We start from the raw sequence: 18,844 nt of genomic DNA on the forward strand, positions 1-18,844 counted from the left end.
TTACTTATGTACCAGATGGCAATCAATCAAATTTGGCAGCAGCAATAACTTGCTCCTATGCATGAGATGGCACAAAAGAAGAAATATTTGGAGAGAATTGCCTAACTATTCCCATGCAGAAATCCTAATTGTTTCCAAATAAGAGAGGCTTCAAGTAGTTTCCAAATGGCTGATATGTACCTCCACGGCAAAGCCTATTTGCAACAGTGGTTACAGAAATCTAAAACGTTCAGCTAACACCAATTATGTCGCAGCAGATTATACAAATTAGAGCCTACACATTAACACAAAGTTGATTGCCAAATGGCTCGGTATGTCAGAATTTTGAATGCTGCTAGCCCTTTCCTCACAAAATTGACTTAAACAGGCCAGGATCTAAATTTTATGTAATGTGGCCACAATTGCTGAAAAAACATCAACACGAAGTAAAGAGCATTTTGTATGTGACACATTCACAAGAAAGAAAACAAGCACTTCAGTTAACACAAACATTTTGGGCATCGCTACCGCTCAAACTTAAAACATGTTTTCTCCCACACAGGATCATTTCATGGACCAATATTTTTCTGGTGAAACCTCAGTAGCACAATAAGAATTAAAGGATCGAATTCATGATTGGGGGCCTATACCAAGAAATGGTTGAGTCCCTATCTTGTCTTGTGTGGCGCCCTAGGTACATCACATTCTGCTTTTCTGCCTGATAATCAAAGAAGAAACATGGATGAAGCATGCAGTGTTGATTATCACTCGCTCTTATATCTTCCATATATATGTACTTCATTTCCCATGTTGATTATGATTTGCTGTTATATCAGAGCACTATTTCAGACCTGGGGATACTGGTTTGGATAACCCTCCTCCATTCTCATCGCCTCTGCAACACTGAGTCTGAAATCAGAGAGGCTGGTGAAATGATTTCAGTTGGAGCATGATGAAATAGCAATACTTCTCCACATGTGCGCTTCCATTTGTTCATGAACAATCACATGCAACAAATCAGATACTATGTAAATTCTGAAATGATTTGAAAATGGCGTCCTGATATGAATTCGAAAAATATATTATTTGGCTTGACACCAAGAATCAACAATCTCATGCATCTTCAGTGTACCAAGTGGAAAGCAAATACTTGGATAAATTTCACACTGCTCAACAGACTACCACACAGGGAATTGCACAGGTAGTTGTAGGTATTGCTGGAGACAATTACGTCATGAACTGATGCATCTTCGGTGTACAAAATGTAAGGCAAATACTTGGCGACACCTTGTAATGGTCAACACCCTACTTGGCAACAGAGGGGATTGCAGACCACTAAAGAAAAATACGCTAGTAAGAAACATCAAGCTAGTAATTTAGCACAGAATGTAAAACCTAAGCAGCCACTGAAATCTGAACATTACCATTTTAAAACTAGAAAGTCAAATCATAACATAGAAAATATTATTTGGCTTGCCAGCAAAAATCGATAATCTAATGCAGTAATGAGCTCATGTATCTTCAATGTACCAAATGGAAAACAAATACTTGACCGAATTCGCACTGTTAAACAGCCTACCACACAGGGAATTGTACAGGTAGTTGTAGGTATAGCTGGAGACAATTAAGTTCCTGTAGTCATGAACCGATGCATCTTCACTCTTCGGTGCACCAAATGTAAAGCAAACACCTGGCAACACTTTGTCATGGTCAACAGCCTACTTGACAACATAGGTGATTGCAGAGCACTAAAGAAAACTACGCAAGTCACAAACATCAAACTAGTAATTAAGCAAAGAAAGTAAAATCTAAGCAACCACTGATATCTGAATATTACCATTTTAAAACTATCAACTCAATTCATAACATAGTAAATCACCAAACTAACGGTTAACGATATAAATAGCTTGTTTAAATGTCATAAGGTTCTATGATAACCCAGTGTCAAAAATGACATAGCAAACTCACAACTTGTCTTCTTTGTGCAAAACACAAATGTGATAAGACAGAACAGCTCATGTAACAGACCGGATCTAATTTCAACACCTGAACACAAATGGATTATTATTTTTCCACATTGTGACACAGCCATATTTTACATCAGCACAAGCCAACAGAAACAATGTCATGATACATCATCAAACACAGAAAAAAAAACGGAGGCCTACACTAACCGGCAGAAAGACCCACTGGAACTCCTCCTCAGAAATGGATCAGTTAAATTCAAGTCAGAGGCATGCTTGAACTCGTCAACCTCCCGGAGATATCGTCTGTCAGTTGTAAAATAATACTGTGCACCTCTTGAAGCCCTCTTCTCATACTGAAGCGCCATCCGTTCACGTGCAAAGAACTTCTCATTGTAATGTTGATGAGGACATCCCTACCTCACTACTACCTCCGTCATTACCAACTGAAGATGAACCTGCTGTAAAGCTCAAGTCCAATGAAGTTCGGATTGAACCAATTACAAGGGCTCGTGCGAAGCTACTTAAACAACAGGTGAACTTGTTTCTAAACGATACGTTGGTTGATGAGAACTTTATACTGCCTAAGTCCTATTACTTGTGTATCATCAGGTATCAAGAGGAGACGAGCATCACACGAGGAGGAGAGGAGCAGCTGGACGTGAAGATGGACGTGAAGCTGGACATGGAGCTGGACATGAAGATATCTCATGGACGCGCGAGGGAGGAGCGGGAGGAATGCGCGAGAGGAGAAGAAGAAGTCCAGGCCGGTCCAGCGCCCGGTCAGACCGGCCCCCACGCCGGGCCGCCCGGTCCCTGGCCCGGTCGACCGGCCGCCAACCGGCCGCCAACCGGAGGGAGTGTATCGTACCGGGCAGAAACCGGAAACTTCGCAGTTTTCCGGTTGCCGCCCGGTTGACCGGACCACAGACCGGACCGGCCGGTCCACAGCCCGGTCGACCGGATTCCAGACCGGACCAGTCCGAGTCTGTCTCGACCAGATCTATTCCGGGTCGGTTTTACTTGTATCTTTCGACCAGAACTCGTCCCGGACGCCTATATAAGTGCCTTGGACGACCCCCTAGCTGTTTTAGACCACGTTTAAGATAAACCCTAGTTCTTAGTTGTTTGCTCAGCAAAACTATTGAATTCCCTACACTATATTGCTTGGATATTGTGTAGATCCTGTTTAAGTCTTGTGTGATCTGCTGTTCCATTGGGAATTAGACGGTTGCAACTTACCGCTTCGTGGGCGGCGGCTACGTGCGCAAGTGTGTGGAGTTGCGAATATCTTGCAGGGTTGAGAGCTGTTGCATTGGCGACAGGGACCAATCGAGAGATCTCGTTGCGTCATACAAGTTATCATCCACTTCATCGTCGTGTATCTCCGCTGCCATCATCCATGATCATCATCACCACCGTTGCTTACTAAGAAGATCGGGCCACCCCCTATCATCTTGGTATCAGATTTCCAGTTTTCCTCGGTAAGCTATCCACAATCCACCCCATAGTTGAGTTGTGAGTGTTTTCCTATCCAGAAAAAGCCAAAAAAAATTAGGATTAGGGTTTGTCATAGCCATAGATTGCACTAATTTCGAGTTTTAGTTGCTTTTCATAGTTGTTTTTGCGTAACTTTATCTTTCATCTAGTATTGTTAGGGTTTGCGTTTACTCTATCTTTTTGTGTTACTTAGTCGTCTAGTGTCAGTTTTTGTTACTCCGAGTCCACATAGCGTACAGTGTGCATGTTCCCAACCATAGACACAGCCTTTCGATATACGTGACTAGGAACTTCCCCAGAAGAGACTAGTTTTACCGCTCGACAGGCTGCTCATTAGGGTTTTGGTGCTTTGCATATCTTGTTGGCCGTGTTATCAAGGAGTTGAGTCATAAAATAAAAAAAAAAGAAAATTGAAAAGAAGCAAAAAGAGCTACATCGCTGCGTGTCTTACAAAAAGAAAAATACAAAAAGAAAAGTGAAGTGCTAGTTTGAATCAAGTGAAAGGCCTAAGTTTTCTTTACTGCACCTGTAGTTGAGCAATCTTGTGTCTGTCTCGTTGAGCTTTGCTAGCGTCTCTCTGGTGCTTTGCAACCTTTCCTCCATATAGTTGCATTGCCCCATAATATCGCCTTGTGTGAGTATCTTTGGTTGTCTACGGTCAGCGCTAGAGCTTGTTATTGGTGCAAATAGGTAGCCTACCTACGGCTCCACATATACCCTGCTTTGTCGTGTGATTGTTCTTATACCCTTGATATTCGCTTCGCTACATCCGATCACTAGTTGTTACTACAAGTGGTAAGCAACACTAATTTACTTTGGAACGGTAAGATTTCATTTTCTTATCAGTTTTGAGTGAGTTGTGAGAGTACCACCATATATTTTTGATTTAGTGCACTAACCTACTAATCATGTCTGCTAGTGATAATAAGATTGTTAACCAGGAAAACAAGAATTCCGCAGATATCATCACATGGAGGGAGTATGAAGCTCTTCGTAATGAGATGCGACGTGAATTCCGCACTCAGGATGATGAGCTTAAGGGCACGGTTGACGAGATCAAACAAACGCTGGATGCTACTAATGTAACCGTCACTGGATTGGCTGATCAAATGACGGATATACAGCGCAATATTGCAGATATGCGCCTCGCTATTGAGAATTTGACTGCACAACAACAACATGACGATGACGAAGATCCTGAGCTTGAAGATGACGCACACAATGCTCGTGGTGCGCCTCGTGGTTGGGTTCCACTTGGCCGCAATGGTCGTGGACAAGATGAAGAAGATGGATTGGGTAAGCCTAAGTTTTCCATACCCAAGTTTGAAGGAGGAGCTGATGTTGAAGAATATCTCACTTGGGAGCTCAAGATTGAGAAGTTATGGAGCTTACATCCCAACTACTCTAAAGATAAGAAGATCAAGCTTGCTTCTTCTGAATTTGATGGTTATGCATTGCGTTGGTGGGATTCTTTGATTCGTAACCGCGACGAAGATGGTGCACAACCTATCCGTACATGGCGTGCTATGAAGGAGGTTATGACTTCTCGTTTTGTGCCTACAAATTACTTGCGGAATATATTTGATAAGCTAACATTATTGAGGCAAGGTGTGAAGACTGTTGATGAGTACTACATGGAGATGGAGATGCTTATGCAGCGTGGTCGTGTCCGTGAGTCTCTAGAGATGACAATGCAGAGTTTTCTCAATGGATTGAAGTATGATGTTAAAGGCATTGTTCGTCATTACACCTACACCAATATGAATCAATTGTTACATCATGCAAGAGAAGCTGAATCACAGCTTGGTGAAGAAGCAAAGGTTAAAGGACGTGCTACGGGAGCTGGGCGTTTTACACCCCGTGCGCCTTCTACGGCCGCCGGCGCCTTCGACGCGCTCCGCTCCTTACTCTACTCCGCCTAGCAAACCGGTCTCCAATGTATCTAATACAAAGAAGTCCGAATCTGCTGCAAGTACGAGTGGTTCTAGCATGTCTACAGCGCGCAACCGTGATATGCTTTGCCATACATGTGGTGGCAAGGGTCACTTCAAGAGAGATTGTCCTAACCGCAAAGTCATGTTTAGCAATGAGGACAATGAGTATGAGACTGGAGATGATGTTGATCCAAATGCTCCAGACGATGATGACTATGACACTGATGGTAAAGATGCATATCCTTCTGATGCTCGTACCATTGTTGTGTCGCAGCGTGCTCTTATGTGTTGCCTAGTGCATCTACTCAGCGCTGCAATTTGTTCCAAACCAAAGCTTTAGTTGGTCCCGACAAGGCTTGCAAGGTCATTATTGATGGCGGGAGTTGCCGCAATTTAGCAAGCAAGGAGTTATGTACCAAGCTGAAGTTGAAGTACCTACCGCACCCGCATCCATATTATATTCAATGGTTGAGCGACAATGGTGATATGAAGGTAAACCACATGGTGCGTGTTGAGTTTGAGATTGGACCGTATAAGGATTGCATTGATTTTGATGTGGTTCCTATGACGGTTTGTCACCTCTTATTGGGTCGGCCTTGGCTCTATGACCGTTCTGTGCAACACAATGGCCGTGCCAATACATATCACTTGGAATACAAGGGCAAGAAAATTAACTTACAGCCTATGTCACCACAACAAATTGTCAATGAGTCTCGTTAGAAGATTGAAGTCAACTTGGAGGATGCACCTCTAGATAGGCGAGAGAATTGTAATGTCGTGAGTGATATAACGAAAAGTGAGAGAGTGAATTCCTTAGTTTCATTAGCCACCAAAGAAGACATGAGAGAATTTAGTGAGGATCCTACGGCCATGCCTCTTGTGCTTTTGTACAGGGGTACGGTTTTGGTTTCTAACGACATGACCCCTCTTCCTCTTGGTGTTTCTAATGTTTTGCATGAATTTGGCGACGTGTTTCCGGAGGAGGTACCCGCAGGACTACCACCATTGCGAGGTATTGAGCATCAAATTGACTTGATTCCTGGAGCATCGCTGCCCAATAGGGCGCCATATCGCACTAATCCCGAAGAGACGAAGGAGATACAGATGCAAGTACAAGCGCTACTCGACAAAGGTTATATCCGCATAAGCCTTAGTCCTTGTGTTGTTCCTGTTATTTTAGTTCCTAAGAAAGATGGTACATGGCGTATGTGCGTAGATTGTAGAGCTATAAACAACATTACTATTCGATATCGTCATCCTATTCCCCGTTTAGAGGATATGCTAGATGAATTGAGTGGTGCTGCTGTGTTCTCTAAAATTGATTTGCGTAGTGGTTATCATCAAATTAGGATGAAAGAAGGGGATGAGTGGAAAACAGCCTTTAAAACAAAATTTGGTTTATATGAGTGGTTAGTAATGCCTTTTGGGTTAACTAATGCACCTGGCACTTTCATGAGACTGATGAACCATGTTTTGCGTGGATTTATTGGCAAATTTGTGGTTGTGTACTTTGATGACATCTTAATCTACAGCCGCAATGAATCTGATCATACTATACACATTAGACATGTTTTGCAAGTGTTGCGTGATAATCAACTCTATGTTAATCTTGAGAAGTGCACATTTTGCAAAGATAAGGTCATATTTCTGGGTTATGTTGTCTCTAAGCATGGAGTAGAAGTAGATGTGTCTAAAATTGAAGCTATTCAAAATTGGCCTACTCCCATGAATGTGAGTCAAGTAAGAAGTTTCCATGGTCTAGCTAGGTTTTATCGCCGATTTGTGCCCAACTTTAGTACTATTGCTGCACCTTTGAATGATTTGACTAAAAAGGGTGTTGTTTTTGAGTGGGGCGCAGCCCAAGATCATGCTTTTGATGAACTTAAGAGATTGTTAACTTCGCACCATTGCTTGCACTTCCTGATTTCAATAAGCAATTTGAGATTGAATGTGATGCTAGTGGTATTGGAATTGGTGGTGCGTTGATGCAAGAGGGTCGCCCAATTGCATATTTTTCTGAGAAACTTTCTGGTGCTAAGTTGCACTATCCTATATATGATAAAGAATTGTATGCCTTAATTAGAGTTCTTGAGGTTTGGCAACATTACTTGTGGCCAAAAGAATTTATCATACATTCTGACCATGAAGCTTTGAAATACCTGAAAGTCCAATCTACTTTGCATAAGCGTCTAGCTAAGTGGGTTGAGTTCATTGAGTCTTTTCCATACATTATTAAGCATAAGAAGGGAAAAGATAATATTGTTGCTGATGCTCTATCTAGGAAGAATATGCTATTAACTCAACTTGATGTTAAAATTCCTGGTTTAGAGATACTATGTGATTTGTATGCTACTCGATCATGATTTTGCTGAACCATATCGCTTATGTGCTCTTGGTAAAGCATGGGAAAAATATCACATACATGATGGGTTCTTGTTTAGAGCTAACAAACTATGTGTTCCAGAATCGTATGTGCGTTTGCTCTTATTGCAGGAATCACATGCTGGAGGTTTGATGGGTCACTTTGGGCGTGAGAAGACGCTACTCATGCTAGCTGAACACTTTTATTGGCCAAAGATGAGGCGGGATGTGGATAGATATGTGAAGCGATGCATTACTTGCAACAAGTCCAAGTCCAAGCTGAAGCCTCACGGTTTGTATACTCCTTTACCGGCACCTACTACACCATGGGAGGATATTAGTATGGATTTTGTGTTGGGTTTGCCGCGTACTAAGAGAGGCCATGATTCTATATTTGTGGTAGTGGATAGATTCTCTAAGATGTCCCACTTTATTGCTCGCCACAAGAGCGACGATGCGTCGCATATTGCTAACCTGTTTTTCAGTGGAGATTGTACGTCTACATGGAGTCCCGAAGACTATTGTTTCGATCGTGACGTGAAGTTTATGAGCTACTTCCGGAAGACGCTTTGGAGAAAGGCTGGGGACGAAGCTGCTGTTCAAGTACTACTTGTCATCCCCAAACTGATGGTCAAACTGAAGTGGTGAATAGAACATTGTCACAACTGTTGAGATCCATGATCAAGAAGAACCTGAAGGAGTGGGAAGAGTGTTTGCCGCATGTGAAGTTTGCTTACAACAGGGCGGTACATTCTACCACGGAGCTATGTCCTTTTGAGGTGGTGTATGGTTTCAAACCCATTACTCGACTTGATTTGTTGCCTTTGCCCATACATGAGAGAGTTAATATGGAGGCATCAAAGAGGGCAGATTTTGTGAAGAAGATTCATGTGAAGACTAAAGAGTTGATTGAGAAGAAAGGCAAGAGCAATGCTGCAAGGATGAATAAGAAGTGCAAGGAGATGTTGTTCAAGCCTGGTGATTTGGTCTGGGTACATTTTCGCAAGGATAGGTTCCCAAAGCTGAGGAAGTCTAAGTTGAAGCCTCGTGGTGCTGGTCCTTACAAAGTGCTTGCCAAGATCAATGATAATGCATACTCTATAGATCTTCCAGAGGATGAGTTTGGTGTCAGTAATTCTTTCAATGTTGCTGATTTGAAACCATATGACGGAGAAGACCTTGGAGCGTCGGGGTCGACGCCTTTTGAAGGGGGGGGGAGATGATGAGGACATCCCTACCTCACTACTACCTCCGTCATTACCAACTGAAGATGAACCTGCTGTAAAGCTCAAGTCCAATGAAGTTCGGATTGGACCAATTACAAGAGCTCGTGCGAAGCTACTTAAACAACATGTGAACTTGTTTCTAAACGATACGTTGATTGATGAGAACTTAATACTGCCTAAGTCCTATTACTTGTGTATCATCAGGTATCAAGAGGAGACGAGCATCGCACGAGGAGGAGAGGAGCAGCTGGACGTGAAGATGGACGTGAAGCTGGACATGGAGCTGGACATGAAGATATCTCATGGACGCGCGAGGGAGGAGCCGGAGGAATGCGCGAGAGGAGAAGAAGAAGTCCAGGCCGGTCCAGCGCCCGGTCGACCGGCCCCCACGCCGGGCCGCCCGGTCCCTCGGCCCGGCCGACCGGCCGCCAACCGGAGGGAGTGCATCGTACCGGGCAGAAAACCGGAAACTTCACAGCTTTCCGGTTGCCGCCCGGTTGACCGGACCACGTGACCGGACCGGCCGGTCCACAGCCCGGTCGACCGGATTCCAGACCGGACCGGGCTCCGAGTCCGTTCTCGACCAGTATCTATTCCGGGTCGGTTTTACTTGTATCTTTCGACCAGAACTCGTCCCGGACGCCTATATAAGTGCCTTGGACGACCCCCTAGCTGGTTTAGACCACGTTTAAGATAAACCCTAGTTCTTAGTTGTTTGCTCAGAAAAACTATTGAATTCCCTACACTATATTGCTTGGATATTGTGTAGATGATGTTTAAGTCTTGTGTGATCTGCTGTTCCATTGAGAATTAGACGGTTGCAATTTACCGCTTCGTGGTCGGCGGCTACGTGCGCAAGTGTGTGGAGTTGCGAATATCTTGCAGGGTTGAGAGCTGTTGCATTGGCGACAGGGACCAATCGAAAGATCTCGTTGCGTCATACAAGTTATCATCCATTTCATCGTCGTGTATCTCCGCTGCCATCATCCGTGATCATCATCACCACCGTTGCTTACTGAGAAAATCGGGCCACCCCCTATCAAATGTTGGGCGTCAACTCAAAATATCATTGATTCTAGCAGTGTGGCATTCAGTACAAAGAATTTGGCAAAGTCAACTTCTGAGTAATAGCCCCGACAACCCGATGAGTAAGTGCCTTGATAACGGTCCAACACTATTTTCTTCAGCTTTAAAGGGATGTCAAGACTTGGTTCCGGGATAGATAGCCAGCTCGAACCAAAACGGCAGAGGATTTCCTTCTTCAAGAAGAGCTAAAAAGAGCATATAGACGAATTAGACTTGAGAGCCGTTAGTAAAACCTAAGTGGAGACGAACACAATTAATGAATTATCAATGGAAAAGTTGCCACCTTAATGTACAATTTCTCCAAACATGGAAAACATCTCAGCAAGTCAATATTGTTATTCAAACTACGTGCACTCCCCATGTTGATGGCTAAAGTCTTAACACTGCAAATCCTGTCAGCCATGCTATCAAGCTGCAATCCCTTCATTAGGCAAACAAAACAGCATTAGGCCTACTTAGAAATGCAGATGACATGTAATATATGTAAACTACACAGAAATGGACAGCTACCTGAATAATGGTAGAGCCAAACACGAGTCTGTTTGTGTCAACCCCATGGAAATCCGAAACATAACCCATGGTTTCTAGTTTAGACGCGGAGAGCACGGTTACATGAAGGACATAGGCTAAATTGAGATTAAGCAGCTTTTCAAGAGAAGGGGCGTTCTCGATTATAAGTTCCTTGATGAACAAGCCCTAAGGGTTCGGTTGTGGCCCGATCTCACGAATTGACCGAGGGAAAGGCAGGGGAGAGGAAGAACACGAAGAACACGTCGATGAATACGATGAACACACGCAAACACACACCAACCCGATACAATTCCGGTTTACTCCCGATAGCCCGAACCACTATCCCGATAGAATCTCTCTAGGGAGAGACACGCGGTAGAATCCCCGAGAGGAAGATCGGTATACGATCGGTTGAATCACACGAGTGAGAGACCGGTGGTAGAATCACAAGTGTGAGAGACTAATCATATAAGGAGTGCCTTGTACAATAGATTTGATAATCTAAGGAGGGGATTTCCCTAATCCCAAAGGGATGGTGGAGGCATGAGCCTAGTTCTCTCAAGTTCAACTCTATCTAATGAAGGGGGAGGTGGGAGCCTATATATAGGGAGCCCATAAGGAGGGGTAGTTTAGGCATACAAAGGGATAAAGGGTTCATATTTGATGCTCTTTGTAGTGGGGCGGTAGTGCCGGCGCAGGTAGGGCGACAGGGCCGTCATCCTCAAGTGTAGTTGTAGGGCGGCAGTGCCGGTGGAGATGGGTGGCAGTGCCGGTCAGCCTGAGCGACGGTGCCGGCCTTCGCGGCGCGTTCCCTTCTCCTTGACGATCTCTTCCATGCTTCCCATGACCTTGACGTTGACCTTGAGTCCTCGAGCCTCCATGGCATCATCCACTACCTCCATACTCGGCGATGCATACCTATCATGGTCATATGACAGAGGATGAAGTAGCATACCATTCAGGAGAGACATTTGTAGGAACGCATAAAGGAGAAGATTCACCTTTGCGTGACGTGTCGATCGACGTTGACGCACATGATGCGGTGGAGACCGAAGGTCGGGCTGCATCACTTGAGCTCATGTTTCCTATCTTGAATTGGCCTGAGCCTTAATCCTTCACGCACGCCGATGCTTCTGAGGCTCTCCGGGAGCTGATCCGGGCACAGGGAATGCCATAGACGTCGTGAAGCAGCAGGCACTCGAGAGTGGGGCACTGGGAGATCATGTTGTGCAGGGAGCAATCGGAGGAGATGCTGGCCTTTTCAAGCGTGAGCAGCTTAAGATTTGGGAACTGAGGTGGTGAGGAGGGGAGGGCGCAGCTTCCGAAGGTGGCAGCTTGGAGGGTTTGCGCGAAGCGAAAGGCAGTTGCGCGCAGCGGCGGCGGCCGGTAGGAGTCGTACTGGCGTAACTCAAGGTGCTGCAGATTGTCGAGGGCGGGGGATGAGAGCCAGGAGTCCGTCATGGCAGCGGCGTCCGATCTGCGAAAGGGACGGAAGCTCTCGTCGAGGCAGAAGCGGCAGCCAGGGCCCGGGTGAGCGGATAGGATGCTTGACACGGCGCCGACGAGAATCTCCCTTTTCCATCTGATACTGATAGCATCGCAGTCGAGATTGAGCGGCGCCGAGGACCGCCAGAGGTGGCGCCACCGGGTGGCGAGGATCTGGGTACGGGCGCCTTCCTTGGTGGGGAGAAGCGAGATGATGTCGCCGAGGACGGCGTCGGGGAGGTGGCTGATGCGGTCCTCGTCTTCGGGCGGCGGCGCTTGGCCCCCCGCTGCCGTGCCCCCCGGCGCCTCGAGTCCCTCTGGTTTCATCTTCTTCAGAACGGGACTGGCCGGCTCGGCCGTCTCCATGGCCGCCGCCGCCGCCTCTTGGCAGTGGATTATTTTTGTGGGAGGGTCGCGTTGTGTGTGGAGTGTAGACTGTAGAGAAAGGCTCGAGTAATGAAGTGCGCTGGACCTTGAAGTTGAAGTGTGACGGGCAGGGCTGGGCCGCTGGATAGAAGCCGGCGGCAAATTACACAGTTAGCTTTTATTCTCTTTTCTTTTTTTCAAGACCAGCTCCTAAGATCCAGAGATTACATTTTTACTAGCTAAATGCCGAGCTTTGCTGCGAACTATTAAGATAAACAAAGAATGCGTGTTGCTACCAAAGTATTGCATTAGTCTTTTAAATTCTTTATCAGCGCACGATAGCTAATTTCTTGGCAACATAATAGGTATTTATTCATGGTCAGTAGAGTAGAGCGTCAGTGAACTGAAAACTCTATTAAGAGTGAAGTATATACAAGAATATGCTAAAAGAAAGGAGTGCAGGCGTTTGGGACATGAGCTACATGGAGCTTGTTTATTGAACGGCTCAAAAAAGGCGATTTGAAGTTTTTTAAAAATTAAAATCAAACATTGTAGATGTAGGGAATAATTTAATCTACCAAATCTCTCTAATTTTTCATTTTTCAGCCAAGAATATAAGCTATTTTGATTTGAGATTTTATGCGTTGGTAGAGTACATCATTATCTATGTCTAAAAAAATTAAATATTTTTTAACTTTAAAAACATGTTTTCAAATTTTGAAAAATAAAGGGATCCAGGTAGCCCGAGCTATAATGAGAAAATCCGAAAAGATACTTTATTTCAAAAATCTTGATGTATGATTTCAAACTTTTCTCACAAAGTGCACAGAGGTTCTATTCGAATCAAACGAGGCAGCCCCGAAGACTTCGTGTCGGCATACTTATCTCGTTGTAAAACATTGAATTCTTTGATAAAAGGAACGATTTGTGTTTCATGTGTTCACTAATAAGCTACTCCCTCCGTTCCATTCTATAGTGCCTATTGTTTTTTGGCACGGAAATTAGCGCAAGAGTACTTTTTATACAAGACCCCCTAGCTGAACGATTTGAGACCAACGTAAAATTTGGGAAATCTATATCTTCCTAACTTACCATAATAAATCACACAAATCTCTCTTGTTGATTCTTCATATATGTGCAGCCAAGTTTAATTAAGGAAAAAAAACATTGCTGCCTAATTTAAAGGAATCATTGGGTCATGCATTAGGAATCTCAATTAATTGTTTCCAATTTTATATGGATTTTTTCTCACGCATGTTGTGTGGGAGTTGAACGGGGGAGGGGGTAATTGAAAAAAAAACCAAGCTACAACCTTATATTCTGAAACAAATGCTAAAAATCTATAGGCACTATAGAAAGAAACGGAGGGAGTATATAACAGGGGCATCTCAATTTTAAACATTATGTACAGCCTTTCCTAGTTTGATTATTGCGGTGACCCAGCGTACCACTGCATAGTGTAGTACACAAGTCGTTGACATAACACAAGTGGAACATCGTTCCACTCATATTACATCCCTCAGAGTGGTACAACAGAAACATATGCAGTCCAAGTTATGTCTATAGAAGGATACACAAGCTGTTTACAGAAGATCAACACAGCCTCCTACTTTACAGTGAGGTAAAACTTCAAATAAAGCTCCAGAAGAACGACTCGTAGTCTAACTTATTGCTAACTCAAGCTTAAGAGCTACTTTGCTTGCTATAGAACTCTAGCTACTTAGGTGCTAGGATTAGGGAAAGGTTCCCTTCTATTACTAATCTAGGTTTTCCACTCTGACTAATGCAGAAGTTGACTCCATTGACTTCATTGATTGAATTTTCCATCTTGTTGCAGCTGACTCCTTTGTCTTCAAGTTTCACGGTAGTTTCTCCTTCGGTGCCTTGATCTAAGAAGGAGGTTCAAATGGGAGGGAATAAGTACGAGCGTACTCAGCAAGTTCATATTAGGAAATAGGTGTATCATGCACTAGCTACAGCCATAGACCAGAAAGTTATAGGCGAATGCAAGTTTTCATAATCATTTCTTCAAAAGATTTATTTTATTCTGAAAACTATGCCCGTCAGTCTTCACATGTTGACTAGAACTTCATAGAGTTCCTTTCCTGCCGCGTTCGCAGTTCCCTTCCCGGAACAGGGAGTGACAGCCACAGTTTTGATACGCTCTGCAGAGGTGTGTTACTTTTCCCATAAGAGAACTTATCCTTGATACCTATCCGAGACGCGTTTCTAGTCCACACTTGGTGTGGGGCCAGGTGTAAGATCCAAGCCGATCACTGCCTTCTCCGCGACCCTGCAAACCCACCCTTTTGTCCACCCGTACATCCCCGGTAGACATCTCCTGATCATACGGTTTTACCCCTGATGTACGTCGGACAATCCTTCATAGACGGTAGAGCCTCTCATCCACACGGATGAGGATTTAAAAGGATTTCCCAACCTACGGCGGTGTTATCCCAACACCCCGCCAGGCCCTACCAAGTCTGTTGGCGTGCAGGAGGGAGAAGATACAGCTGACTTCCCCAGATCCATTATAAATCTTATGGTTAACGCGATATATACGGCGCTAGAATCACTGGACGGCATTGGTAATTAGTCCTAGATGAATAGAACCCTTGCAATGGAACCTCCACCAATCAACACATACCATGGTTCCATTGCCCACCACATAGTCATATTCATAATTGTAAAATAATATTTTGCTTTTCAATGCAAGGGTGATAAGTATAGTACTTCGCATATATATAGTTTGATAAATATAATCAAATGACATGAGCAAGCGATGAACTTGCCTTTCTTGACTGCAAGATTATGCAGGCAAAAGCTTCGATACGTGATAACTCCAAATTCTGAAATACCATCATTGTCCGGTAAGGACGATGTTTAAAGAACTGGCAAAGATGCTATGATGCATAGTATGAGATGCAATCGTCCCGAGCATAACCTAACCCCGATGATTTAGGATTGGTTGAGTCGTAAATATTTCTTTAGGATGTGTTGCACTTTTAACATGGTTCTCAAACAAGGTTCTTATTAGGGTTTGGTTATAAGAATAGCATATACAAGTAATATAATGCATCATAACAATCATACTTACAAAGGAATGGTGATATGGATAGCATAAGTAAGTGAGATATTGCATCTTAACAAGCACACACATGAAGGACTTGTAGTTGAGTAATATGTAAAGAACAGTTGTCAATTTTAAGTTCTACTGGACATGGTTGATGATTACTTATACTATACTTCAAAAGAATAACTTTTGAAGAACATGTTAAGTAAGAAATAGTAAGTATTTCACATAAGAACTATGGGCTTCTATGGTTTGATTGACATTTGTACTTCAAAAGAATAACTTTTGAAGAACAGGTTAATAAGAATAAGAACTACTTTGAATAGGAACTATGGCTTCTAGAGTTTACTACTGGATTCATTTAATTTTCTAATATGGACTAGTTGGTTCTTAAGTAAAATGGGTTTATATGTAGCAAGTATTGATAGGTTCATTACTATGGTTTCTCATAAGCATCATATCAAAGGATAATTCAAGGTAGTGCTGTGAGTTAGGTATTAGGGTTTACTATGGCTTCACATTTGCTTTACTAAGTACTCAATAATAGGTTCTATACTAGGTGGTTTATTATTTCCTAAATAGGGTTAGTTGAATAGGAGCATGTGATGTGCATTACTACACAAAGTTGGTATTTGGGTTCATCATTAGGATTCTACTAGGGTTTGATGGTTGAGGTTGAATTTCATGGTGTGGTACTAAGTATGAGGATCAATGGTGCTAACATATTAACAAACTAGGGTTTATACCTAGGTGACACTAGTGGATCATATAGGTTTAATAAAAAAATAAAGACATGAAATGATAATCTTATGTGAATTGGTTTTATTCTAGTGGATCATGAGCATGCATATATTTGTTGCTTAGCAAGGTGCTATAAGTAAAGTGAAGTTTATATAATCATATGGGCTAAACCCCCGAGCACATAAAATAATGGGATCAAGGTCTTACTTATATTAAAATTAGGGTTTCTAAATTATGATACAATTCTTAAACTAATAATTGACAATAAAGGTGTGGTAACTAATTACTTTGAAAAAAATTTAATAATGGTTTGACATTTTATTAATTTTTACAAGAATTAATAATTAGGGTAACTCCTACTTAGGTTTAATTAAAAACTAGGGTTTAACAATTGTTATTAAGTTTTAAAATACTTAACTTGTTAACTAAAGTTGTCTAAGTAAACATGTTTTGGATTACCTAAAATAATATTAGCCCTTTAGTATTTTCTTGATTTATTATTATTTAAACAAAATAGTAAATGGTAATTTGCAAATTAGGGTTTATGAATTACCACTAATATTTTAATTGATGAAAATATGATAAAGAAAATTAATATTAACATTTTATTTATTTACTGATTAGCTAATATTTAATTTTGAAACTTTACTAATTATCGAATACAAATTGGATTTAAAACAAATGAAAAGGCATAATTAATAAAGTTAAAAATAAGTGATTTTTTATTTTGACACACATTTTTATTTTATATTTTATTTGAATAGAGTTTATTTTTGTGAGCATTTTGATATATTATTCATATTTTTCTGAGTTGAAATGAATTTTATATGATTTTGCAAAGTTTCAGCTATTAACTGGTTTTTAAATTAAAACTAAAATACTAAATGTACCGAGACAGATCTAGCCCTAGACACTGACTGGTGGGGCTTGTGTCCACGTCAGCTTCCACGCAAGCAAGGACCGGTCAAAGTTGACTAGGACCTTTGACCTCACCGGTGGTTAAACGCCATCGGTCAACAGACGATGGCGCCGCCGATTTACGGCCTCCCGGGATGCGCGGCTAGGCGTTTCTGAACGAAGACAACAAGACGAATCGAATGGTGGTGATGGTTTTGCGAGGGGATCATCGGAGCGTTGCCGGCGATGAGTACTGCGGTGGTGCTACTCCGGCCAACATGCGAACTAGGGCTACAGGCGATGCTAGGAAGCGAGAGCAGGTGCTATAGACGTGTATACTCACCCTGAAGCTCAAGGTGTGGTCGGCTTTGGCGATGGTCGACGGAGACAACGGAGATTGATAATTTCCCGGCGATGTGCTACAGAAAGGAACGCCAAAATTGCCCTGATTCTTTGCTCCCCTTGATGATGGGCTCCTCCCAGATGCTCCTTGAGTCCAGGCGCTCCTCCTGGACCACACGCCGGAGGCTGGGTTGGCCTCCTCCGTCGGCTTCGTCTTCGACTCCGGCGACAGAGAATAGATGGGTGTGAGAGATAGAGGTTGTCTGAGAAGAAACGGAGTGGTGGAGGTGAACAAGGAGTTCACGGTGATGTCCTCCACCTATTTATAGGCCAAGGGAAGCCTTGTGGCCTTGACACGGTGATGGCCATGGTTGGGAGGTGGCGGTCTTTGCAAGCTTCTATCTGGCAAGGATCTTCTCGTCCGTTGATAAGCTCGGACGCGAGAGAGGTTGGGCGTGGTTCTGAGTGTCTGGCGACATCTGGAGCATGCTTATCGACGACGAGATCGTGGCCTACTGGCTCCTCCGCGTTGTCGTGCTCGGAGACGACGACGATGAAGTGTTTTTCCTCTCGCACGATTTTTAAAGCCAGCGAAACGGTTTTTGGACATGGGCTGGACTGCTCCTAGGCTTTGATGGGCTGCTGCTGGTTTGGATTCGGGCTGCTCCGGTCCAGGTAAGCCAGGTAAGTTTCCCTATCTTTTCCTTTTCAAATTCTGTTTTATATTTTCTATTTTTCTATTTTGTTATTTGAATTCAAATTTGAATTCTGTTTTGTGTTGCAGGTTCTAAATTATTTGAATATCAAAACAATTTGATAATGCTACCTACTGTATGGTTTTGTTTATAAATAACCATATTATACTGGATTTATTTTGTGTTCTTATGAGACATAATCCAAAATTCAAAATAGTTATGAATTTGGGATTCATTTAAATTGCTTTTTAATTTAAGAATCAAATCTGTTTAAATGATTTGGAATTTAGAACATGTGCAAGGTGAACATATTATAATTTTCTAGTGCTTAACCACAGTGATTACTCACCTATTATGTAATCATGGCTAGGGTTTAACAAATAGTAAAGAGAATGGAATTGGTTTATGATTTTATGTGGATGATAGTTTCTTAGGGTTTAAGAAGAGTGCTGATATAACCTCTATAATCATCAATCAAGCTTTGACTTAAATTATTTAGGATGAATCCTATATTCCTCCTGGTTAATTCAATTGCTCTTGTGGTGATTCTATTTTATAAAATACTATTTCATTTGGTTCCCAAAGCAAGTACTTAGAAAGCAAAATAGAATTGGGTATTGGTTCACTCTACTCACCAAATGGTATTTAGTCCTAAGTATCTATGGCTTGGTTTATACTTGTGATC

This window comes from Lolium rigidum, chromosome 1 (genome assembly GCF_022539505.1).
Source record: "Lolium rigidum isolate FL_2022 chromosome 1, APGP_CSIRO_Lrig_0.1, whole genome shotgun sequence".
Classification (NCBI taxonomy): Eukaryota; Viridiplantae; Streptophyta; class Magnoliopsida; order Poales; family Poaceae; genus Lolium; species Lolium rigidum.